We start from the raw sequence: 26,902 nt of genomic DNA, 5'->3' as shown, positions 1-26,902 counted from the left end.
AAGGAAGAGACACCCAGGAAAAATGCTTCTGGGCATAGCAGACATTCAGCACACTCACTGATATCAGCTGGGTAAGGACTGACTCTTGATGCTAATTTGTACATATGGAGTCTAGGAATCACATTTGCTTTCCTTCTGTAGTATATGAGGCTGTGTAAAGAAATGATCATTGCAATAGAACACCTAGTACACTTGAGGAATTCTTCTTAGCACTTTATACAGGTTGATTCACATAAGTGCATGATAACTGTAAGTATTACAGATAGGTAGGTATTATTTTACAAATGAGCAAATTGAGGGTAGGATATGAACTAACTTAGGGACATGGAATAAGGCCCATAGTTCTACAAATAGCATTTCTTGGCTCAGTCCTGGTTGGCTCAAAAAACATATAGGACTTGAACAGCAGCATATTGTCAGGCCCTGATTTCAACCATTGTGTCCAGTTGACTGAGTGTCCCCAGAAGTTGCTTCCAAATTCCCTGGCCATTTCTTTGGAAATCTCCTTAAAAATGAAGTCCTCAGGGGCCGGGCGGTGGCGCTGGAGGTAAGGTGCCTGCCTTACCTGCGCTAGCCTAGGAGACGGACCGCGGTTCGATCCCCCGGCGTCCCATATGGTCCCCCAAGCCAGGAGCGACTTCTGAGCGCATAGCCAGGAGTAACCCCTGAGCGTTACCGGGTGTGGCCCAAAAACCAAAAAAAAAAAAAAAAAAAAAATGAAGTCCTCAAGAGATTGGTTAACTTGACTAGCATTGTTTCTAGTGAGTTGTGAAGACTGGATGAAAATCCAGGTGAGGGCCCTCACTGTCACTGAGAAAGTAGTTCCAGTAATTGCTATATGGATCAAAGTGGAGATGAGAATCTGGCCCATTAGACAATACCAGAAAGCCCAAGTTTCCATTGTTCATTTTCACCCTACATTCAGAGTAGTTTTTCCAAAACAATTCCAAGACTTAGCTTCTGTTTCAAAGACTTAGCTTTTCATTTCACCCAATGGCTGGTCCCCTGGGCCTGGGCCTGTATACTTGCCTCCTCTGTATCCTGACACCACCTCATGCCACCCTCTGCCTACAGAGCAACCCCACTCATGAGAGCCAGTGCATTTCATGCAGACCAGTTCATTTCCTCTAAATCTATGTTTTCTACACCTCTAGATTCACTGGTTACTCAGCCATTCCACAGTCTACTTTTTCTCTGCATGAATGAATATAATGGTAGTTCTTTGAATTATTATTAGCAAAACAGTAATAAATAAGCAATGGTCATGTTCATTGTAGAGTTTCTATTTTCCTACTATAATATAAATATCAAGAAAAAAAAGGTTTTCTCTCCAAGTACCAACTGCACTAGCAAAGGTGGAATGCAAATGTGAATGAGTGACCTTTGCTTCCCAAGCAGAAGAAGAAGATGGAAGACAGAGTAAATACTGGCTTCCTATGCCTCTTTCTGTCCCTCCTTACCTAGTGCAGAAATGCACTGGTGCATCTCAAACAGCAAGCTGAGTTCAGCACTTAGCATTCCTCCAAGAATTGGTACCCATAATAAGACCAGAACCAGTCCTTGAATAATATTGGTTTTTTTTGTTTTTTTTTGTTTTTTTTTTTTTGTTTTTGGGCCACACCCGTTTGATGCTCAGGGGTTACTCCTGGCTAAGCACTCAGAAATCGCTCCTGGCTTGGGGGGACCATATGGGACACCGGGGGATCGAACCGCGGTCCATCCTATGCTAGTGCTTGCAAGGTAGACACCTTACCTCTAGCGCCACCTTCCCGGCCCCGAATAATATTGTTTAATTCTACTTTAATTCTACTTTATTTCATTTAAAGGAAAGGAAGGAAGGAAAGAAGGAATCAAGGAAGGAAGGAAAGAAGGAAGGAAGGAAGGAAGGAAAGAAGGAAGGAAGGAAGGAAGGAAGGAAGGAAGGAAGGAAGGAAGGAAGGAAGGAAGGAAGAAGGAAGGAAGGAAGGAAAGAAGGAAGGAAGGCAGGAAGGAAGGAAGGAAGAAGGAAGGAAGGCAGGAAGGAAGGAAGGAAGAAGGAAGGAAGGCAGGAAGGAAGAAGGAAGGAAGGAAGGAAGGAAGGAAAGAAGGGAGGGAGGAAGGGAGGGAGGGAGGAAGGGAGGGAGTGAGGAGGGAGGAAGGGAGGGAGGGAGGGAGGGAGGGAGGGAAAGAGGGAGGGAGGAAGGGAGGGAGGAAGGAAGGAAGGAAGGAAGGAAGGAAGGAAGGAAGGAAGGAAGGAAGGAAGGAAGGAAGGAAGGAAGGAAGGAAGGAAGGAAGGAATTCCTGTATGGGTCACAGTTAATGTAGATTTATATTGCACATTTAATGTAGAACTTTGGTTAATTTCCTTTCTCCTCCTTAAAATGCATGTCAGCTACTTAGAAAAATCTCAAATAATCTCAAGTGAGTGTGTAGATATGTGTAAATGGTCTTGTAATTGAAGAATTTCTTGTCCACAATTGGTGTCTGGCTTGAACTCTGAGATTCTAGGACAGGCTTTGGAAACCTACAAATGAAGAAATAAACACACATGATCTTTTAAGTATTAGAAGAGTGTTGGGTTTTAATTTAGAAATTTGTTTATTTAGGAGACTAGAAGCAGATTTAGGTCACACCCTGTGGTGCTCAGGTTCTTCTTCTGATTCTCTGTTCAGGGGTCTCTCCTGGCAGTGGTAGGAAACCTATATGTTGTGGTTGCATTAGACTTGGTCATGCTCAAGGCAAGTGTTTAAGCCCTGTCTGTTTCTTTGTCCCCTTTTGATGCTTTTATCACTGGAAACATCTTATAGGAAACTAAGTCCTATGTATGTTAATCAACCTATGATAAAATAGTTTCATTTTATTTTGTGCTTAATTGCACTCCAATGTCACAATTTGTATTTCTCACCATCTGTCTGCTTACTAAATAAATGTTTTCAATCAATATAAATTAAAATTTTGAAAATATCAATAAGTTAATTTCAACTACAGGACACTTTATTTACCTAAACAATTTAACAAACTATTATACATATTTTGTGGTATGGTCTATCTGATGTGACATCAAAGTGTGAGTACAGGTAGTACTCGCCAGCTTTAACGTGTTTAAAGTGCAATTTCCAAAAACCTATCAACCATGTTAAATGAGAACTTACTAAGTAAGTGTACTTAGGGAAGTTTAATTGTAACGATATAAAAAGAAGGGTGTAGAGTAGTTCGGAAAGCAGCCTCTAAAGTCCACATTCTAGAATCAAATCCCAGTCAGGGCACTCACAAATGGGCAATGCCTTTACTATCTCTTTCGTGAAATATAATCATAATTTCTCCTTTTTTCATGGGCCAACCTGGAGGAGCAAAGGTGAAATGAGCAGAACAAAATAAGTTTCTGTTTTCTCAACAAAAGTCATTATGTAATTTTCATAAAGAAAAGCCAAGCAAGAAGAATGCAAAAGAGAAACTGATGATAGCACAACCCAATGTTCAACATTTGAAGTAGGAACGCAGAAAAGAGAGAAGACCAAAAGTCAAGATTTCTTCTCTGAATCTCTGAATCTTCAGAGGGAAGAACAAGTATCAAAGAGGGAAATGTCAATGCAGGCCAACCTGCTTAGCAAATGAGGTGTCAAATAGAGAGCAAGTGTCTCTTCTCTGGAAGAATATATATAGGGACTGAAGCCAAAAGTGACATAGAAGCAAGTGGGTAAGAGATCGTGGCCAAAATAATGATGGAAGGTCGTTTCTATAAGTCTGAGAAGGTAAGATTCATGCTTTCAAATGCCATGTGGAAGCATTCTCCTCCTTTTATTCAAATGCACTCAGGAAATAAAAGAAAAGGATATATTCATTCATCATTTGTCAGAAGCAATTTGTAAGACAGAAAAGATAACTATGCAGATTTCTACAACATTCCAGAACTTCAAGAGCTCAAGAAATTTAAGTGTCAATCTTCTTCCAAACTGGACTCCACACCAGTTTTTTTTTCCTAAATTGAGTCAACTTTATTTTTTATTTTTTCTTATTTTAATTAAATCACCATGAGATACAGTTAAAAAGTTGTTGATAGTTGGGACAGGAGCGGTGTTGGCGCAGTGGTAGGGTGTCTGCCTTGCACACGGCTGACCTAGGACAGACCACTGTTGGATCCCCCGGAACCCCATATGGTTCCCCAAGCCAGGGGCGATTTCTGAGTGCATAGCCAGGAATAACCCCTGGACATCACCAAGTCCACACCAGTTTTTACTTCACTGTATAGTAAAAGAAAGGTGGTCTCCAACATGTTGTTACCATTCTTTTTGCTGAGATCAACACACAATGTAATTTCCTTGCGCTTTCCATCAGCTTTGGTCCTGATGCTGGAGGACTAAAGCTCATTTTTGCCATGTTAGCAGAGAACCTGAAGACCTATTGAAGGCAGTTTTTCTGGCAGACAATGGTGGGAGATACAACAATTGAGTGGCATGCTCTATAATAGTCTAAGAGATGCCAAATCCTGCTTCATTCCACAGTATAAAGCTCATTTTCTCATTGCACATAGACTTCAAACTTCTTAAAGTAATAGTGATTATTTATTAGACTATTTGATATGCCAGCAAGTATTTATTGAGTACCTTGTGCCTCATATGCTTTCTATTGGATCTTATATTCAGTGTCCAGATAACTTCAATTCAGGGCTGAGGAAACAGACAGTGAGATTTTGTGACTTGCTTCTAGGTTCCAAATGGAACAGAATTGTCTAATAATATTATTCATTGTCCTAATTTAATAAAGATAAATGATTATACCACCACTATTAACAATGAATAATGATAACTGTCCATCATCCTTCACCATTTCCCAAGCATGTACATGTATCTGATCCTATGAAGTATAGAGGGTAATTATTCTTTTTTAAAAATAAACTGGGGCAGGAATGATAGCACAGCTGGTAGGGCATTTGCCTTGCAAGTGGCTGACCATGGTTCAATCCCCAACATTTTATATAGTCTCTAGAGTTTACCAGGAGAGTATTTCAAAGTGCAGAACCAAGAGTAACCCTGACTACTGCCAGGTGTGGCCCAAAAATCAATCAATTTATAAATAATTAAACAAACAAACAAATAAACAAACCATGACTCAAATGGAATCACTAACAAGTCCTGATTTATTTTGAAAGTAGCAGGAAAGAAAGAATGCTCAAAAAACCACTAGACATCCTCAAAAGCCTTTTAGCATCACACCTTTTAGAGTTTATGTGATTCATCCAATATTTCCTTTGCTCTTTCCAGGAGGAATTCAATGAGATAAGTACACATTATCTCCAGAGCCTCCCAAAGCTTAGGGAACTAGTTATCAGATACTAGTTCCTAAGGGTTCAGGTGGAACTCAAATCCACATCTTTCATTTCCAATACCCACACTTCTTTCATTAACCTCTATCCTGAACCTTGCCCCCAAAGCCAGCTAGAGAGTTGCCATCTTGCCCGGAATGTCATTCCCCCAGGAATTCCCTTTTCTTCCATCCCAGAGTGCTCTGGGAAGTGGTAGAAAGAGAAGCACGTGCCTTGCAGAGTACTAGGCCAGGCGCTTAGGAACTGAACCTTCAGGGAACTGACACAATTTCAGAGGCTTGATGCCCTAATTACTTGCTCATCTATGACTGCAGAGATTAAATTTGCATGGGCATGGGGTGCAGGGGGGAGGGCATTGCAGCTTTTTCTCTGAGTGGGAAAGGCAGGTAGAGCGCTTCAGGCCAATTTATCAAAAAGATCATACCCAAGTAAAAGTGGGGACAGGCCAGAGTAGATGAAAGCCCGATATAGAAATCTGTACTTGCATTCTGCTGCCAGCAGTTTTAATCCAGAGAGTGATAGGCTTGGATTTGTGTTCTAGAAAAAAATATCACTGCTTCTCTAAAGTGAACATGTTTTAGAAAACGAACACTGGTAGCAAAGGTAGTAAAAAGTGTAAGATAGGGGACTGGATAGATAGCACAGCGGAATAGTGGTTTGAATCCTGACTTCCTAGGTCCCCTGTGCCTGCCAAGAGTGATTTCTGAGCACAGAACCAGGAGTAACCCCTGAGCATTGCCGGGTGTGACTCAACTTCTCCCCCAGAGTGTAAGATGGGTGAGCTGGAGTAATAGCAAAATGATAGGACATTTTTCTTATACTTTGTTGACCTGGGACTGACCCAGGTTCTATCCCCAGCATCCCACATGGTCCCTTGAGCCTGCCAGGAGTGATTTCTGAGTGCAGAGCTAGGAGTAACACCAGAGTGTGGACAGGTGTGACTCCAAAACAAACAAAAAAGTGTGAGATAGAATGAGGGCCTCTGGATAGGGCAAACAAATAAGGAAGAATTAGACTTATAAGTCTTCGAGCTACCAAAAATCACATCTCTGAATAGACACATGAGAAAGGAGAAAGTCTCATTAACATTCCATGTGCAGCTAACTAGATAGCACTTTCAGTTCCTGAGGAAAAAAAATACAAGAGGACGCATGTGCCCCTGTGTTAAGAGTGAGTTACAAAAAGGATAGGGACAACTTGCAATCAGAAAGAAAGTTCTGGAACTCATGAGACCTGGGAAAGCCATCCATATGGAGTGGGTAGTCCAACCCAAGAGTATAAACAGAGCAGCTATGACAGGAGGCTTAATGAGATGATGTGGGTGTGTAGGGTATACAACAGATCTCTAGGGTCATCAAGAAAGACAAGAGCCTCCAAATAGGCTTAGCAAGACTGTCCAGAAGAAGGCCAAGTTCATTCACATGGGAATTATAATAAAAGGAAGTGAACTGCTAGTCTGGCTGAGAAAGTATCTCCAATGTAATCGGCATTGTTCTGTAAAAAACACACAATGAAGTTGGGAAAGGACTGAAATTTTTATTAAAAGAAAAAGTCAGTTGTTCCAGCTATAAGCTCACTATTAGAAGAGAGTACAGAGTTAATGGTTCTGTTTTACCTTCTGCTGCTGTGAAGAGAAACAAGACAGAGCTCAGGCACTAGACGTCAGAAGCTGAAATTATAGTCCTTTTCCGTTGCTTTCCTCCCTTCACACCACCCATTCCTTCCTACTCCCTCCCAATCTCCTTCACCTCCAATGCCCCAAGCTCTTACACATGCATGCCATGGATTAGAAGAGAAAAACTTTAGAGTAAAGCTTGGAAAACACAACCTAAACCTGCTATGAGCTGATAATGGATTAGCAGATAATGGCAACTAGCTTTGGAAAATATTCTAAGCCAAACGAATGGACACATTAGAGAATAATGGTGCTAAAGCAGCAGAAAGTATCTAGGAACCTGCTAATAATATCATTGCAACAGTCATCCCTGCTCACCTATACGTCAAAAGTAACTGAGAAATTCATAGAAACCTCCAGAACCATCAGCTCTGAGAAATAGAAGGGGCATAGGATATCATTTAACGTCATTGCTGATTCATTCATTCTAAAAATATTTAATGAGCACTCATTATTCCTAAGCACTAGTCTAGGCATGAAAAACACAATAGAGTAAAACATTATTCCTGTCCATATGGAGCTGACATTTAAGGGGGAAATATAAAAAAATATAAAACTAGAAGTAAAAAATAATGTGTTACATCTTCTCCAGAGTGCAACTTTAATAATTTATGCTTCTTAGGAACTGGAGAGTATAGTTAATACAGCAGACAAGGCACTTGCTTTGCATACAGCTGACCAAGTTTCAATTCTAAATATCCCATATGTTTCCTTGGACTGCAATGAGTGATTTCTGAGCACAGAGCCAAGAGTAATTCCTGAGCATCATTGGGTAAAAAAAAAAGAGAATATACTATTCATAGCATTATTAGCTTTTATTTATAAAGGGTAAAACCTATTGATTAGTAAAACTTTAGTATCCAGATAACATGGAATTATGGGAGATGTAGATCAAAACAATAATGAGATACCATCTCATACCACAAAGACTAGTACACATCAAAATGAATAGAAGCAACCAGTGCTGGTGAGAATGTAGAGAGAAAGGGACTCACATTCACTGCTGGTGGGAATATAGACTTGTCCAGCCTTTTTGGAAAACAACATGTATATTCCACAAAACATTGAGCTTCCATATGACTCAGCAGTAGTGCTCATAAAAATATACCTGAAAAGTCCTCAACATTCCTATGCTCATTATAGCATTATTCAAAATATCACAATAACGAGGATCTGGAAATAACCCAAGTGTCCAAGAAGAGATGAGTGGATAAAGAAATTATGGCACATCTACACAATGAAATACTATGCAGCTGTTAGAAAAAATGAAGTTATGAAATATGCTTATTCATGGATAAATATGGAGAGTATTATGCAGAGCAAAATGATTCAGAGGGAGAGGGATAGACATAGAATGATTGCATTCATTTGTGGGATGTTAAAAAATAGTATGGTAATAATATCCAGAGACAATAGAAATGATGGTCAGGAGGACCAATCCATTGTAGAAAGCTTGCCACCAATAGCAGGGGAGTATAGTTAGGGAAGAGAAGGGACCACTATGACAAATGGTAGTTGGAAATAAACACTCTGGACAAGGACTAGGTGCTAAAAAGTGACAAAATGTTTGCACGATACCCTTTTAGTAACAATATTACAAACCATGGAATCTAAAAGAAGATGAAAGAAAGAAAGAAAGAAAGAAAGAAAGAAAGAAAGAAAGAAAGAAAGAAAGAAAGAAAGAAAGAAAGAAAGAAAGAAAGAAAGAAAGAAAGAAGAAAGAAAGAAGAGAAAAAGAATGAAGAAAGAAAGAAAGAAAGAAAGAAAAAAAAAAGAAAGAAAGAAAAGGAAAAAAGAAAGAAAAAAGAAGGAAAGAAGAAAGAAAAAAAAGAAAAATGGAAAGAAAAAAGAAGAGAAAGAAGAAAGAAGAAAGAAAGAAAGAAAGAAAGAAAGAAAGAAAGAAAGAAAGAAAGAAAGAAAGAAGAAAGAAAGAAAGAAAGAAAAGAAAGAAAGAGAAAAGAAAGAAAGAAAGAAAGAAAGAAAAAAAAAGAAAAGAAAGAAAGAAAGAAAGAAAGAAGAAAGAAAGAAAGAAAGAAAGAAAGAAAGAAAGAAAGGAAAGAAGAGAAGAAAAAGAAAGAAAGAGAAGAAAGAAAGAAAGAAGAAAGAAAGAAAAAGAAAGAAGAAAGAAAAGAAAAAAGAAAGAAAAAAGAAAGAAAGAAAGAAAGAAAGAAAGAAAGAAAGAAAGAAAAGAAGAAGAAAGAAAGAAAGAAAGAAAGAAGGAAAGAAAAAAGAAAAGAAAGAAAGAAAGGAAAGAAAGAAAGAAAGAAAGAAAGAAAAAGAAAGAAAAAAAAAGAAAAGAAAGAAAAAAGGAGGGAGGGAGGGAGGGGGGAGGGAGGGAGGAAGGGAAGGAAGGAAGGAAGGAAGGAAGGAAGGAAGGAAGGAAGGGAAGGAAGGAAGGAAGGAGGAAGGAAGGAAGGAAGGAAGGAAGGAAGGAAGGAAGGAAGGAAGGAAGGAAGGAAGGAAGGAAGGAAGGAAGGAAGGAAGGAAGGAAGGAAGAAAAAATATCTACCATAGAGGCAATCAGGGGAGAGGAGAGGAGAGGAGAGAGGGTAGGGCAGTGGGTGGGAGGGAAACTGGGAACATTGTTGAAGGGATGGGAGTTGGGAATTATAGGGCTGAAACTCAATCATGAACAGCGAATGGTGTATCTCACAGTGGTTAATTCGATTAAAGACTTTATCTAATTATAACAAAAAATTTAAAAAAGAAAATTAAAATGCTACTTTGTTTACTTTCTGTATACTTGGGTTCTATGTCTGCCTATACACTTAGATTCCATGTCTTTTTTTTTTTTTTTGGTTTTTGGGTCACACCCATTTGACGCTCGGGGTTACTCCTGGCTATGCGCTCAGAAATCGCTCCTGGCTTGAGGGGACCATATGGGACGCTGGGGGATCGAACTGTGGTCCGTCCTACACTAGTGCTTGCAAGGCAGACACCTTACTTCTGGTGCCTCCTCTCCAGACCCTAGATTCCATGTTAGTATATTCAACTAACTGACATCCATGATTCACTAAATTCAAAACTGTAAAAGCACTTGCCTTCAATGCTACTGGCCTTAGTTCAATTCCTGCATGGTCACTCAAACATGGCTGAATTTAGCCACAAAAAAAAAAAAAGGAAAATTAATCTATATAGACAGGTCCAATTTAAGCCCAAATTGCCAAGATGTGTGCATATTCTATTCATGTGTTGTATGCTACATGGTGAAGTGCCCTCTGGAGAAAAATAGAACAGGACATAGACTGTAGGTAGTGAATGCCTCAGGTTACAATTTTAACTAGATTAATCATCACCAACTCTTTTTATATAAGTCTTAATGAATGGTCTTTTTAATGTACATTTGTTTGCATACTCATAAGTTAATTTGATTCTTATTAAAAACCTAGAAGGTCATCTATCATCATCAAGCTAATTTATTAAATATTTATGTTTGCCCAGTCATGACACTGATTGTTAACAACCACTAGCTATTTTATCTTCATGCCTATATATGAAGGCAGGTTCGGACTTTAAATAATTTTTAAAAATACAGAGTGAAGTACAAGATGCAGAGGCGAGAGCTGGGCTTGGAGAACCCACTTGCCAGGAGTTGGTCCCTTGCACTGGTATGTGGTGGTCACTGGGCTGGACAACTAGCCAAAGAACCCCAGACTGCCAGTTAGTCCAGGGGACCAGATTCCCCCACACCAGAATGGTATTCATGGCCAGATCTAGTAACCTGGGCCTTGGGGGGTGGGATGGGGTGGAGAAAAACTCTTCCCCTATCCATTCATTCACAACTTGCAGAGGCGAGAGCTGGGCTTGGAGACCCCACATGCCAGGACAGCTAGCCAAAGCAGATTTATCTCAACCATAACAGACCCTCTGCAGGGGTGTCTACTTTTTTTTGATAACCATTTTCAAAAGCGTGCTGGCGTGTGACATATACCCTTTTTAACATCGTCCAAAAATATTCTAATTCTTGACTATTTATAGGAAAGGAAATGAAATATCCTATATATGGAGGATAGCACTCAAATTGATCTCTAAAATCAGTGTCTAAGTGAATGTTACTTTCTATACAGTTGTCCTCTCTGACTGCCGAGCCTTATCCTTAAACATTTCATCTATACAATGTATATAGCCCCTCTTCTATATTGCCTTTCCACACGCAGAGACCTTTCTACTCCCCCCATATTCCAACCCAGATTTGTTATCTCCCCCTTATTTAACCCTCTTTACCCTCAGTTTTTAACTCGTTAGGCACCAAGACCGTCCTCCTTCCCAACAGACCACATCCAGCTCCTCAATGAAAGACACCCGCTGGATCCCTCATCTTGTGTCTCAGCAAGAAACCACAACCAACAAGCCTCCTGACTCAAGCTTGTGACCCCTCTCACCCCCATCAAATCGTGGACGGTTGCATGATACTGGATTTAGCTGCAGCAAAACCCCCAGCTCACGGACACTACAGGACTCTGAAATGCCACAAATCATATCTTAAACTCTACCAGGGGTCCTCAAACTTTTTAAACAGAGGGCCAGTTCACTGTCCCTCAGACCATTGGAGGGTCTGACTATAGTAAAAACAAAACTTATGAACGAATTCTTAGGCACACTGCATATATCTTATTTTGCAATGAAGAAACAAAACAGATACAAATACAATATGTGGCCCGCGGGCCATAGTTTGAGGACCACTGCTACCAATGTCTGTGATATGAAAAAGTCCCTTGGCTTTCACTCCCCACAAGAATATCTCAGAAGACCTAATTGGGAGGCCTATATTGCCTACGTAAGCTTAATACCTTTATAATAATGTATCTTAAGATATGTATTCCTAAACATACAGATAGCCTCCCCCATCACTTTCTTTTTTCAAATACCTTTTTTTCCTTTTTTTCTCAATTTCCTTTTTTTTTAATATCTCAATTTTATTTATATGTTCTATTTTTTATATATACATATTTTCTCTACCCTCACCAGTTTTGGTGCTGCTTGGTACAAAAACCAAGAAAACGTCTTGCCTGGGATAAAAGCTCAAACCACACCACACATACTGTATGTGTAGCCTGTCATCCTTACCCGGAATAACACCAGCAATAGAAAAGGACACCATACGTTTTTGTATAGGCACAGTAAATAAGGGGAAATCATGGACTCAGACACAAGGTCTTATTTTCTAAGGATAAGAACTCACACTTTTTATACAAGGGTGCCTCCCATCCTGGACATATGTCATGTGGATACAACTCAGTCTCCACGAGATTGGACAGTGTTAGTTCATTCTCAAATCCCAGATCCCAGACGTAGAACTGAAACAACCCCCTGCAACAACACCAGGAACTAAGCTCCGTTGGGAGATATACTTGTGCCAGTGTTAATATGACAACAAGGACAGCGAGGAAATGACAGCTTGACCTAAGACCAGGAGGTCCTATCACATCACCTAACACTAAGTGGAAATCAGAAGATGTATCGTCCTTTGAAGTATGAAAAATAAGAGCGCTAACTACAGAAAACTGACTTTGACAAACGTGACTGGGCAGAATGTACCTTGAGACCATTAAGGAAAACCCTACCCTAGGCTATAGCCCAGGTCTCTTACAAAAATCAAGATTTCTTAGTACAGAGGTCCAATTCTGACAACAGAGACTGAGCAGAACCTTTGGAACCATAATTTCCTAGACTTCGGCTTAGGGAACGAGCAAAAACATGGAGCACATGATACAGAAAACTGAACACACCAACAATGTTGGAACAGTACCTCTAGAACATTAAAAAGACTCTATCCTAGGCCTTGTCCTAGGACCTGCGCAAATACCAAGATTGCTTGAAAAGGTTCCTGACACCACAAAAAAAAAAAAAAAAAAAAAAAAAAAAACCTGGGATATGGCAATGAGAAGGTATGGAGCAAGTGGTTGTTCCCATGACAATATGCTTCAAGAGTGGAGAAACCCTGAATTTCTTAGGCCATGGGAATTTCCTTCCTTCCCCAATACTTACTGTGCCAATACAAAAAAAAAGGTGGGGTAACACCAAACCCTGCCACTGCAACACTTTTTCTGGTTTTGTTTTGTTTTATTTTTTTTTTTTGTTTTTTGATATTATTTTCATTCTCTTTTTTCTTCCACTTTTTTCTTTCTTTTTCACTTTTGTAGATATTATTCAGTAATTTTTTTCTTTTTTAGTAGTTGATACCAAATTTTTTCTTCTCTTTTCTTTAACCTTTTTATCTCCAACAGAATAGCATAACTTGAATCATTCAGCCTCATAAATTGAGGGGGAAAAGAATGAGACCAGGACCAGTCATATGAACATGTAGTGTAAATAAAAAATGACCAGATTGGAACACCAAACAGAATAAACCCAATCTATAACAAGCTGTAAGGTGGAGACCAGTTGCACTAGGATTCTGGGGGGTAAAGGAGGGATATGTGGGAGACATGCTGGGAACAGGAGTGGAGGGAGGACAACATTGGTGGTGGGAATTCCATTCATTCATTGTCACTATGTACTGTAAATAATTCTGTGTAATGAACTTCAGTCGCAATAAAAAAAAAAAAAAGAAAAAATACAGAGTGAAGTAAAAGCCCTTAGCTCCAACAGCCTTGATGCTTTTCCATTTTCATGATGGCAGATGGACTGCTTAATTTCCCCAAACTTCAGAGCCAATACATTGCACATGGGATTGGAAGGTATGTACATTCAGAAAATTGAGATACAGAATAGACATCTCTCTCTAGGTCCAGATCATAAGCCTGTAAGCAGCACAAAATATCCTGAACTCATTTTCAGTGCTAAGAAAATTGCTAAGCTCTATTTATTTTGATAATGATAAGATTATAGCATTGCTATGATCATGTAAAATGTCCCTAAGTCTAGATCTTAATTATCAAAATAGAAAAGAACCACAGAATTCTTTACAGTTTTCAGATCATGACTTTCCACCAGGGCTGGAAACAAAAGATAATTGAGACAGCCCTTTAACATACAACTTTACAGGTTTCTTCACACTTTCTTATTCCCTGCTCAGTTTCTTCCAAACAGATGAACATATGTGTGCCATGTGTACATATGTCCTAACAAGGACACTTTACAGTATATCTGTGACAGCATAGCCCAAGTGCTTTACACGTCATGCCTCATTTATTCTTTATTCATACTATTAATGTAGTATCTCCTCTATTCTATCATAGGGAAATTGAAGTCCAGCAATACCCTGGATCTTATCCATCACATGACCACTAAGTGGCAGAACTTATATGCCATCCCAGAGTTTTCTTTGTCAGAGTCTAGACTCTGTTCTGCATCAAACTAGTTGCATAACCCAAATCACCTTGCTTTTGCCCATTGTTTTGCCTTTGAATATTTTGTGGATCAGGAACACTATATAGAACACTATTCTTTCTTCCAATTTATTCTCTGATTAAATCCAGGATTCCTACCAAATCTTAGACCAGTGTCTCTTCCCAAAATCCTTCTAAATTCACCCACTTTTAATCCCCACAATGAATCTCTCTACTCTGGTTCATATTGCAATGTATTTTTATTTCTATCAAAGCATGTGAACAGATGCTTAAAATGTTCTATGTTTGTAATCCCCCAAATTCTTCCCCAGGTTTTGCCTGGTAGAATACCTGGATTATATATTCCTCAAATGTAGATTAAGTATATCAGCAAGGTTCTTTGCTGACCACATTCACTGTCTTGATAGTTGAAGTCTTAGCATTTTCTGAGTCCTTCCTTATAGATGAAGAAAAAACAAGGATATCAAATTCAGGTAGAATTTGGGTTGGGGTAGAGGTTGGCTTGTCCAACTCAATGACTCTCTGGGAGTTATTCTGGAATGAACACAGAAACAAGCTTCCTGGTTCAATGTGATGCGTACATTATCTGCAGTCAGAGTGAGCAACTTATTAAAAAATCATTTATTTTATAAGGTCATTATATATAAATAAGTTATTTATTTATATATTTAGAGGAAGCTTGGAAACCAGTTCATTAATTGAAGCAATAGAAATGCTATCCTACTTCTTAAGGAAAGCAGAAGGCATGGAGTCCTTTGATATTCTGGCCACAATGAGACCTCAAGAAGGTAAAAATGGCTCAGTAAAATATAGCCCTTAAGTGTTAGAGCTCTTTTAGAATTTGTCCAGCAGGCCTTCTTGTCTCCACCAGAAGTCCCCCCCCCCAAAAAAAAAGATGGCCCTTAAAGAAACATTAAGAGACATTTCATCAGTCTTTTTAGGACTTTGGTGATATTAAAGAACCACAGATTCAATCCAAGCTTGACTTGTTAATCTATTGGCAGAAGCTGATAGATTTCATTGTTGCTTAAGCCTGTAATTTTGGGTTTCTATGACTTGAAACCAAATGCTTTGCTAATTATTTTGCTGTACAACTGATTTCAGTGTTAGACATAGGAGAGTGGTAGGGGAAAAATCCATAAATTTAGGGAGTGCCCAACAACCTGGACAATGTTGTTCAGGTACATACTGTCTATCTAAATCTTATTCTGTACTTAATAAGGACTTATTGGCATGTTTTTATTTAAAGAAGGGAGTCACTTTCACTTTTGGAAATATAAATCATAGAAATACAATCCTGGAATAGGGCATTTAATTCAGCAGTAGAGTATGTGTCTCAGACATATGAGGCCATCACTAGATCCCTGGCACAAAATATATATATATTCAACACTTAACTTTAATTTCACAGGTTATTGTTCATAAGAAAAGAATCTCTCAATACTTTCACTAATAGGTAAAAAAAAAAGTATGCCTGAAGTGAAGTGGAAAATGATTTTCTCAGAGAAGATTCCAGGGGAAAAAATGTTTTTCAGAAACAGATGGTATCTCAGAGCCTCAAGTCTGTTGGCTTATAACACCAAGATAACGAACTTTATGCCAACAATTAAACTAGTCTTCCCAGTGAAATGGCAATCCCCTCAATCACGAGGCTCTGAGTGCCACTGCCAGTATGAAGTGTTTAGATTCCCCAGGGAAAATAAGAAGAAAACTTTGCTGCCATGGTACCTAAAAAGGAAAGACTGTAGTGCAAAGAGATAAGGAAAGACAAGTAACACTTTCTCAATTGCTAGTCATGTCATATAATATGTGAGGTGCTTGCCATTCACCAGCTCATTCTGCTCTGAAAAACAGGGCTGTAGGCTCTAGCCTGTATGACCCAAATTCAAACTCCCCCCATATCACAGGCCACTCAATGTACAGTTTCCAGGAGGTCATCAGAAAGGTTGTAGGCTAATATTGTCATCCTCCCTATTATAATAGCTCAAACATCACCTTTTAGATACATTTTCTGTCTCTCCCTCTCCTTCTTCCCTCCCTCCCTTCCTTTTCCCTCTCTCCCTCCCTCCCTCCCACCCTCCCTTCCTTCCTTCCTTCCTTCCTTCTCTCCCTCCCTCATTCACTCTTCTCTCTCTCTGTATGTCTCTGTCTGTATGTCTCTCTGTCTGTCTGTCTCTCTGTCTCTCTGTCTGTCTCTCCATCTCTGTCTCTGTCTCTGTCTCTGTCTCTGTCTCTGTCTCTGTCTCTCTCTCTCTCTCTCTCTCTCTCTCTCTCTCTGCTTGGCTTCTTCTCTGGGATCCAGAAGTATTCACCGTATTTTCTAGCTGACATGCACATGTACAGGAACACTGAGAATTTTTTTCTTATGGCTTCTGTTAGAACTTGTGTTTATTCTCTTGTATGACTGAATGCAATTTAAGGTGAACCAAGGAGATAAAAAGCACTAGTGGTTGGCATAGTTATTCAGAAGTAGCCTTGGTACCTTTATTGTTAACATAGTAACATTGTACTTCGCAATACCTTTTAAAATGAATATAGTCACCTGACTTATTTGGCTGAAGAAATTGTGAGCAGAAGCAATCTGTGTCACTTTCGAAAGGATAGTTTAGAGCTTGCACACACTTGCCTGGCTGATTCTCCTTATCATAGTGATAAGGGAAGAAGGTGAAGATAAAAAATCATTACCCTGAATGAGGAGGAGGAAGAAGAGGAGGAGAAAGCACATAGGTTTACACATAGAATGGGCAGAATCTTGTATTCTGTGTTACGCCACTGTGATGTAAAATTTTTTTGCAGCTGCAGTGCACATAAATTTAGACAGCCTGAATCAGAAAGATTATTCAAGAAGACATGAGAAGCCAGAAATGAACCAGGCTACTGGATTTTTCCCTGCCCCTTCATGTTCCATTCGAATGTTAGTCTCTCTTTTCCTCCTTCATTCCCGACTACCTCTCTGTCCTGTCTCTGTGGTTCTATGTTTCTCTTCCTGTGCCCTTGGTATATTCAGATGAGAAGTAAAAGGCTACCTGTCCTGAAGATGTTGAGCATATCTGTCATAAATCCTTCTTTCTTCCTCTTCTCCAATCTCATCCTCTCTCATGTACACACACATGCATGCATACAAGCACACATACTCTTATTTAGGCTCATCAATCTCATTCCCCAAGTTCCAGGGAAGTATGTCTTATCAACTCATCTTAAAAAAATCAACTTCTCAATGAAATATGGTCAGAAGAGAAAGGCTGTTAGGGAGGGAGACAGCAAAGGTAGAAAAGGAGAGTTGGGTATAGATAATAATGGCTAATATTGAGGCAAAAACTTCCTTGGGATGGTTATGGTCAAATAGCGCTAAATCTCTTAGCTCTCAGAATCTTCCAAACAACTATATATAGTAGGTGCTAACCAAGTTTCATTTTTATAGAGGAGGAAATGGAGACTGGTAGGGGTTAGGGGACAAACGCAAGGTTGAAACTGAGAAACAAATATTTGCTGTGAACTCAAGAAATGTCCCATGGGAAGTGCATTCCTTTAATGTGTACACTTTATTGTACCTTTAATGCCATGTTGCCATTTGTGCCATAAATAATATTGCTTGAAACATATTGTTTCTTTAAGCAAAGCAGAAATCCAATATGAAGATCCTCTACTATGGGTATTTTAATAAGGAATAGACTGGACATTGCTTACCACTGTACTAGATGTAACCCTGTGAAATAATTGGCAGTTGATGATAAGAAATGTCCCCTGAGAAGATAAAAGTTTTCAAAATTAATACAGGACAGTTTTGATTGAGACCCAAGTCTTCAAATTCTAGTGCCAATATCATTTCCTATACAGTGGGGGTATTGCTTCAGATATCCCAAAATATATCTAAATCCTACTCCTCTATTGCCTGAATGTCTTCCATTGATACCCTTGCTCTTATGCTGGCTTGGATGGTGATGAGAAAGGCCTCTATCCTATGGGAGCAGAGGGAAGCCAAGTCCAGGCCTTCTCTGCCTCACTCCTCAATACCTGGCTGTCACAGTGTCATCTGAAACATCAGCCAAACCAGCAGTAGCCCCAAGTACTGGAATTCAGAACTGGCAGGAACCTGAGATCTCACTGGGCTCTGGTTCTCGGGCTGGGCTCCAATCCCAGTGGGGACCTGGAACAGGAAGCAGGGAGTTGGGAGAAGACCAGGTGGCTGGAGAGGCAGAAAGGAAGCCTAAGGCTGGTCCTAGAGGGAGAGAACCAAGGTATTTCTTCAATTGTGCAACTGACTCTTCCAGGCTCCTCTTCTGAGGACAAGTTCCTAAAGCTCCATCAGGATCATCTCTGATTGACTCAGACTCTGAGAAAACATCCAAGATCCTGGTGGCACTAGACTGACAAGCGAGACCCTAACTTTATAAGGAAATCTAATGATTTGAATAACAACAATAAAAATGAGAAATACATCTATGAATCACATACCTCAGGCCAATCATGAGTATACACATAAATAGATCTGATCCACAGTTAAAGAGATAAAAGTTCAATATTTTATCCAAGATTACAAAGTAAGTAAGCCCCAAAGTATTTGAATTCATTTTTGTTTGATTCTGTCCATTTGCCCCAGCACAGCATTGACAACTCATGGACAGATGATCTATGGTCAGCAAGGAATGGCCTTGAAATGAATCAAGTATACACATTCCTCCCTAGAGGAGAAAGAAAGAGAAGAAAAGGGGATAAGCCAAGGAAATAATGAGAATAAAGATGACAGAGATAGATAACAATGGATAGGAAGAGGAAAATAGCAGGAGGGAGGGAGAGACACCAGGAGTATAAAGTTTGCATTGACAATCTTATGTCATCCCAACAGGTCCAGAGAGAAAACAGTAGAAAGGGATGACAGGTCAGGTGATTGCTAATCTAACCTTCGATCCTAAATTAAATACCAACAGTGTGCCAGCAGGCTGACTGATCAAGTGCTCTAGCTATTTTTCAAAGCCAGATGTTTTTTCCATCAAACGGAAAGGAAAGGGTTATTGGTTTTCAGAGGCTAGAAACAGCCTCCATGTTTTGGTTCCTGGAAATTTTTGGTATGCCCCTCCATACTGAGCCAGGGACTGTCTCAATTCTCAGAAGACAGGGAGCCGGGAGTTTGCAATGATTGGTCCCAAAGTTCTGAAGAAAGCAACAATGGAAAGCTCTATGACTACTGGGCTCAGAAACTCGATATTGCTGCACCTCTGTTTTTATTACTATCAAGTGGGCATATTTCACTTATGGGCCTTAGCATGCCAACGTGAGCATCAAATAGGTTTACATAGAAGTAAAGGGATGAGAACATAGTCTGGCATTCCAAAGGAGTTTCCAAAGAAAACTCAAAGAGATTCTTTCCCTTGAGCCTACTTTACTAGTTATGTGCCCCTTCAGCTCTGACTTACACAGAAAAGATTGAAACCTTATGGGAATGGAGAGGAAGAAAGAGGAAGGGTTGTTGGAGTCACTGAATGTCAAGGTCATGCGTTCATGTGCTGGAGGCTTCCACACAAGTTGCTGTCATTTCTTTTTTTTTTTTTTATTTAAACACCTTGATTACATACATGATTGTTTTTGGGTTTCAGTCACGTAAAGAACACCACCCATCACCAGTGCAACATTCCCATCACCAATGTCCAAGTCTCCCTCCTACCCACCCAACCCCCGCCTGTACTCTAAACAGGCTCTCCATTTCCCTCATACATTCTCATTATAAGGAAAGTTCAAAATGTAGTTATTTCTCTAACTAAACTCATCACTCTTTGTGGTGAGCTTCCTATGGTGAGCTGGAACATCCAGCTCTTTTCACTTTTGTGTCTGGAAATTATTATTGCAAGAATGTCTTTCATTTCTCTTAAAACCAATAGATGAGTGAGACCATTCTGCGTTTTTCTCTCTCTCTCTGACTTATTTCACTCAGCATAATAGATTCCGTATACATCCATGTATAGGAAAATTTCATGACTTCATCTCTCCTGACAGCTGCATAATATTCCATTGTGTATATGTACCACAGTTTCTTTAGCCATTCATCTGTTGAAGGGCATCTTGGTTGTTTCCAGAGTCTTGCTATGGTAAATAGTGCTGCAATGAATATAGGTGTAAGGAAGGGGTTTTTGTACTGTGATTTTGTGTTCCTAGGGTATATTCCTAGGAGTGGTATAGCTGGATCATATGGGAGCTCGATTTCCAGTTTTTGAAGGAATCTCCATATCGCTTTCCATAAAGGTTGAACTAGACGGCATTCCCACCAGCAGTGGATAAGAGTTCCTTTCTCTCCACATCCCCGCCAACACTGTTTGTTCTCATTCTTTGTGATGTGTGCCATTCTCTGTGGTGTGAGGTGGTATCTCATCGTTGTTTTGATTTGCATCTCCCTGATGATTAGTGATGTGGAGCACTTTTTCATGTGTCTTTTGGCCATTTGTATTTCTTCTTTGTCAAAGTGTCTGTTCATTTCTTCTCCCCATTTTTTGATGGGATTAGATGTTTTTTTTCTTGTAAAGTTCTGTCAGTGCCTTGTATATTTTGGAGATTAGCCCCTTATCTGATGGGTATTGGGTGAATAGTTTCTCCCACTCAGTGGGTGGCTCTTGTATCCTGGGCACTATTTCCTTTGAGGTGCAGAAACTTCTCAGCTTAATATATTCCCATCTGTTAATCTCTGCTTTCACTTGCTTGGAGAGTGCAGTTTCCTCCTTGAAGATGCCTGTAATGTCCTGGAGTGTCTTGCCTATGTGCTGTTCTATATATCTTATGGTTTTGGGGCTGATATCGAGGTCTTTAATCCATTTGGATTTTACCTTCGTGCATGATGATAGCTGGGGGTCTACGTTCAATTTTTTGCAAGCGGCTATCCAATTGTGCCAACACCACTTGTTGAAGAGGCTTTCCCTGCTCCATTTAGGGTTTCCTGCTCCTTTATCAAAAATTAGTTGGTTGTATGTCTGGGGAACATTTTCTGAGTATTCAAGTCTATTCCACTGGTCTGAGGGCCTGTCCTTATTCCAATACCATGCTGTTTTGATAACTATTGCTTTGTAGTACAGTTTAAAGTTGGGAAAAGTAATTCCTCCCATATTCTTTTTCCCAATGATTGCTTTAGCTATTCGAGGGTGTTTATTGTTCCAAATGAATTTCAAAAGTGCCTGATCCACTTCTTTGAAGAATGTCATGGGTATCTTTAGAGGGATAGCATTAAATCTGTATAATGCCTTGGGGAGTATTGCCATTTTGATGATGTTAATCCTGCCAATCCACGAGCAGGGTATGCGTTTCCATTTCCGCGTGTCCTCTCTTATTTCTTGGAGCAGAGTTTTATAGTTTTCTTTGTATAGGTCCTTCACATTTTTAGTCAAGTTGATTCCAAGATATTTGAGTTTGTGTGGCACTATTGTGAATGGGATTGTTTTCTTAATGTCCATTTCTTCCTTATTGCTATTGGTGTATAGAAAGGCCATTGATTTTTGTGTGTTAATTTTGTAGCCTGCCACCTTGCTATATGAGTCTATTGTTTCTAGAAGCTTTTTGGTGGAGTCTTTAGGGTTTTCTAAGTAGAGTATCATGTCATCTGCAAACAGTGAGAGCTTGACTTCTTCCTTTCCTATCTGAATTCCCTTGATATCTTTTTCTTGCCTAATTGCTATAGCAAGTACTTCCAGTGCTATGTTGAATAGGAGTGGTGAGAGAGGACAGCCTTGTCTTGTACCAGAATTTAGAGGGAAGGCTTTTAGTTTTTCTCCGTTGAGGATAATATTTGCCATTGGCTTGTGGTAGATGGCTTCAACTAGATTGAGAAAGGTTCCTTCCATTCCCATCTTGCTGAGAGTTTTGATCAAGAATGGGTGTTGGACCTTATCAAATGCTTTCTCTGCATCTATTGATATGATCATGTGGTTTTTATTTTTCTTGTTATTGATGTTGTGTATGATGTTGATGGATTTACGGATGTTAAACCAGCCTTGCATTCCTGGGATGAAACCTACTTGATCGTAGTGGATGATCTTCTTAATGAGGCATTGAATCCTATTTGCCAGGATTTTGTTGAAGATCTTTGCATCGGCATTCATCAGCGATATTGGTCTGTAATTTTCCTTTTTTGTAGCATCTCTGTCTGGTTTAGGTATCAAGGTGATGTTGGCTTCATAAAAGCTATTTGGAAGTGTTTCCGTTTGTTCAATTTCATGAAAGAGTCTTGCCAGGATTGGTAGTAGTTCCTCTTGGAAAGTTTGAAAGAATTCATTAGTGAATCCATCTGGGCCTGGGCTTTTGTTTTTCGGCAGACCTTTGATTACCGTTTTGATTTCATCAATGGTGATGGGGGTGTTTAGATATGCTACATCCTCTTCCTTCAACCGTGGAAGATTATAAGAGTCCAAGAATTTATCCATTTCTTCCAGGTTCTCATTTTTAGTGGCGTAGAGTTTCTCAAAGTAGTTTCTGATTATCCTTTGAATCTCTGTCATATCAGTAGTGATCTCTCCTTTTTCATTCCTAATACGAGTTATCAAGTTTCTCTCTCTCTCTTTCTTTGTTAGGTTTGCCAGTGGTCTATCAATCTTGTTTATTTTTTCAAAGAACCAACTTCTGCTTTTGTTGATCTTTCGGATTGTTTTTTGGGTTTCCACTTCATTGATTTCTGCTCTCAGCTTTGTTATTTCCTTCTGTCTTCCTATTCTTGGGTCCTTTTGTTGAGCACTTTCTAGTTCTATTAGCTGTGTCATTAAGCTACTCAGGTAAGCTCCTTCTTCCTTCCTGATGTGTGCTTGCAAAGCTATAAATTTTCCTCTCAGTACTGCTTTTGCCGTGTCCCATAAGTTCTGATAGTTTGTGTCTTTATTGTCATTTGTTTCCAGGAACCTTTTGATTTCCTCCTTGATTTCATCTCGGACCCACTGGTTATTGAGTATGAGGCTGTTTAACTTCCAGGTGTTAATGTTTTTCTTCTGAGTCCCTTTGGAATTCACAAATAATTTCAGAGCCTTGTGGTCAGCAAAGGTAGTCTGCAAAATTTCTATCCTCTTGATATTATGGAGATATGTTTTATGTGCCAGCATGTAGTCTATCCTGGAGAATGTCCCATGTACATTGGAGAAGAATGTGTATCCAGGTTTCTGGGGGTGGAGTGTCCTATATATATCCACTAGGCCTCTTTCTTCCATTTCTCTCCTCAGGTCTAGTATATTCTTGTTGGGTTTCAGTCTGGTTGACCTATCCAGTGTTGACAAAGCCGTGTTAAGGTCCCCCACAATTATTGTGTTGTTATTGATATTATTTTTCAGATTTGTCAACAGTTGTATTAAATATTTTGCTGGCCCCTCATTTGGTGCATATATGTTTAGGAGAGTGAATTCTTCCTGCTCTACGTACCCCTTGATTAATATAAAATGTCCATCTTTGTCCCTTACAACTTTCCTGAGTATAAAGTTTGCATTATCTGATATTAGTATGGCCACTCCAGCTTTTTTATGGGTGTTGTTTGCTTGGATGATTTTTCTCCAGCCTTTTATTCTGAGTCTATGTTTGTTCTGACTATTCAGGTGTGTTTCTTGTAGGCAGCAGAAGGTTGGATTGAGTTTTTTGATCCATTTAGCCACTCTGTGTCTCTTGACTGGTGCATTTAGTCCATTGACGTTGAGAGAAAGAATTGTCCTGGGATTTAATGCCATCTTTATATCGAAATTTGGTGTCTTTTGGTTAGTCTTGTCTTAAATTAGGTCTTTCAGTTTTTCTCTTAAGACTGGTTTTGTGTCTGTAAAGTTTCTGAGCTGCTTTTTGTCAGTGAAACCATGTATTCTTCCGTCAAACCGGAAAGTGAGTTTTGCTGGGTATAGTATTCTGGGTGAAGCATTCATTTCATTCAGTCTTGTCACAATATCCCACCACTGCTTTCTGGCATTGAGTGTTTCTGGTGACAGGTCTGCTGTAAATCTCAAGGATGCTTGCTTGAATGTAATTTCCCCTTTTGATCTTGCTGTTTTCAGAATTCTGTCTCTATCTGTGGGATTTGTCATTGTGACTAGGATGTGTCTTGGGGTGGTTTTTCTGGGGTCTCTTTTGGTTGGTACTCTTCGAGCATGCAGGATTTGATCACCTATATTCTTTAGCTCTGGAAGTTTCTCTTTAATGATGTTCTTGACCATTGATTCTTCCTGGGAATTTTCTTCCTGGGTCTCTGGGACGCCAATGATTCTTAAGTTGTTTCTGTTGATCTTATCATAGACTTCTATTTTCATCTGTTCCCATTCTTTGACTAATTTTTCCGTTGTCTGCTCATTTGCTTTAAGTTTTTTGTCCAATCTCTCCTGCTGTATGGAATTGTTATGTATCTCATCTTCCACAGCACCAAGTCTATTCTCAGCTTCTGATACCCTGTCCCAGAGCTTATCCATTTTGTCATTCACTTCGTTTACTGACTTTTTCAGTCCTGTTAGTTGACATGTTATTTCAGTTTGGAGTTTTGTCATTTCTGCCTTCATATTTTCTTGGTTCTTATTAGTGTTCTGTTCAACTCGATCCATGGTTTCTTGGAGTCTGTTGAGCACCTTCCATATTGCTAGTCTAAAGTCCTTATCTGAGAGGTTGATTAGTTGTTCAGTCATTATCTGGTCCTCAGAATTGTCTTCTTCATTCTCTATGTCTGATGCTGGCCTGCGTTGTTTCCCCATTGTCACACTTGTATTGTGGGTTTTTCTACGTGTTGTGGTGGTATTCATTGTCTATATGATGTAGGCAGCACACTCCTCTGGCTCCTCCCTTTCTGGATGGGCTGACTTGCCTCTAAGGGAGGGGAGTCCTCCATGGATGAAGCCTCACACTGGGTCAAATCTTAGGCCCGAGCATACCACAGAGAAGACAGTCCAGAGAGAAATGCTTGCTTCTCTGATATAACACAGTTCTTAGTGTGATTTTTTCTTATTGTTGCAATGGTGTTCTTTTCTTAGAAGGAGCGCACGGCTGCGTAGCGAAGCGGAGCGGCCGTGCTCTGATGGAGCCTCTTTTGCCCCACTCCCAAGAGTTTCACACAAGAGGACAGTAGACAGATATTTACAGTTCACACTCACAGTTGGGCCCCTCTGCGCAGGCTTAGATTCGTGTCCTTTCCCCGCCTGATGTCCCAAGCAGGGAATCCAGCTTCTGCAGCAGTCTGCCTGCCGGTTTTTATGTTCTGAAGTCCCGCCCTGGAAATGGCCTCCGGGAAAGGGAGAGCAGATTTCTGGAGCTCCTTTGCCCCACTCCCAAGAGTTTCACACAAGAGGACAGTAGACAGATATTTACAGTTCACACTCACAGTTGGGCCCCTCTGCGCAGGCTTAGATTCGTGTCCTTTCCCCGCCTGATGTCCCAAGCAGGGAATCCAGCTTCTGCAGCAGTCTGCCTGCTGGTTTTTATGTTGTTGCTGTCATTTCTAATGCAGTATTGAGAAAAGACAAGTGGTGGGAAGTGAGGAACGCTTGGTCCAGCGCCCTCTAGAGAACACGATGTGCACTTGCTCTCAGCACAAAAACTGTTTCTGTTCTGAGCCTCACCATACAGATATGAGAGAGGGCCAGGAAAGTTGAGTAATCTGTTTTTAGGAAGGGAGCCTGTATTTCTATGTGTTTATATAGGAAAAGGGAGTACTCCTGGTTCTGTGCTCAGGAGTGACCCCTGATGCTGCTTCAGGGTATGGCATCAAGGATCAAAAGAGGATCTGTCATTTGCAAGGCTAATACTAGCACTCCTGTACTAGCTCTCAACCTGGGGGCTATGTCTTGTCATCTGCACCCCCTGCAGCTAGGAGATAGATCTGAGAACAAAGAAGAGGCCATGAAAAATAATTTACAGTTCCAAGTAGTGAGGTCAAGCAGTTCCTTCGGAACTATATTCTATTTGGATGTTTACAATCTAAGAAGATGGGCTAATGCCCATGAAACCTCCACAATATCCTGAGGCAAAGAGAAGCTAAGTGTCTCCTCAAAAGATATAAAGCAGGAGCTAAGGGCCAGAGAAATGGCTCAGTGAGTAGGACCTTTGTCTTACATGTACCCATCCTGGGTTCTATCCCCAGCATCCTATATGGTCCCTCAAGCATTTCCAATAATGACCCTTGAGTGCAGAGCCTGGAATAACCCCTGAGCACCTCCAAGTGTGACCCAAAAACAAAAACAAAGAAGCAAACAAAAAATAAACAAGAGTAGGTTAGATAGTTGTAGGATGCTACCCATTAAGTTTTAGGACCCACCTCACTGTAAGTACTTTCCTCAAACATAACCTCATCCCAGCACCCTTTCTCGAGAACCTTCCCTGTAGTGCTCTGGTTAAGCTATATTCCCACCATATTGGCCTATGCTTTTATTTGTGGGATGTTTCATGACCCCTTATTTTGTACATACACCTGTCTGTGGCATCACCTGCTGCATATCAAAGTCCACTTCATCGGGGCAAGGATGCTGGTTTCTTCTACTATGTATCTAGTATTTAAAACAGTCACTGTCCAGGCTGGAGAGATTGTACAGCAGGCAAGGTGCTTGCCTTGCATACAGCAAATCCAGGTTCAATCCCCAGCACTACCAATAGTCCCACAAACTGCTCCAGGAATAATTTCTGAGCACAAGCTGGAAAAAAATCCCTGAGCACTATGGA

At 40.0% G+C, this 26,902-nt stretch overlaps 1 long non-coding RNA gene and 1 other non-coding gene across 2 annotated transcripts in view; one reads left to right on the top strand and one right to left on the bottom strand.

Moving 5' to 3' along the window:
* Positions 1-26,902, bottom strand: part of LOC126010988 (uncharacterized) — a 585,811-nt gene that overhangs the window by 413,154 nt on the left and 145,755 nt on the right. The gene's annotated exons all lie outside the window — the stretch shown is intronic.
* On the top strand, positions 15,088-15,149 carry LOC126012436 (U7 small nuclear RNA). Its single transcript, XR_007496909.1, has one exon. It is a non-coding gene; the product is annotated as a U7 small nuclear RNA (small nuclear RNA).

Source organism: Suncus etruscus, chromosome 6 (genome assembly GCF_024139225.1).
Source record: "Suncus etruscus isolate mSunEtr1 chromosome 6, mSunEtr1.pri.cur, whole genome shotgun sequence".
NCBI classification, from domain to species: domain Eukaryota; kingdom Metazoa; phylum Chordata; class Mammalia; order Eulipotyphla; family Soricidae; genus Suncus; species Suncus etruscus.
This window is presented reverse-complemented; position numbering and strand designations above follow the sequence as displayed.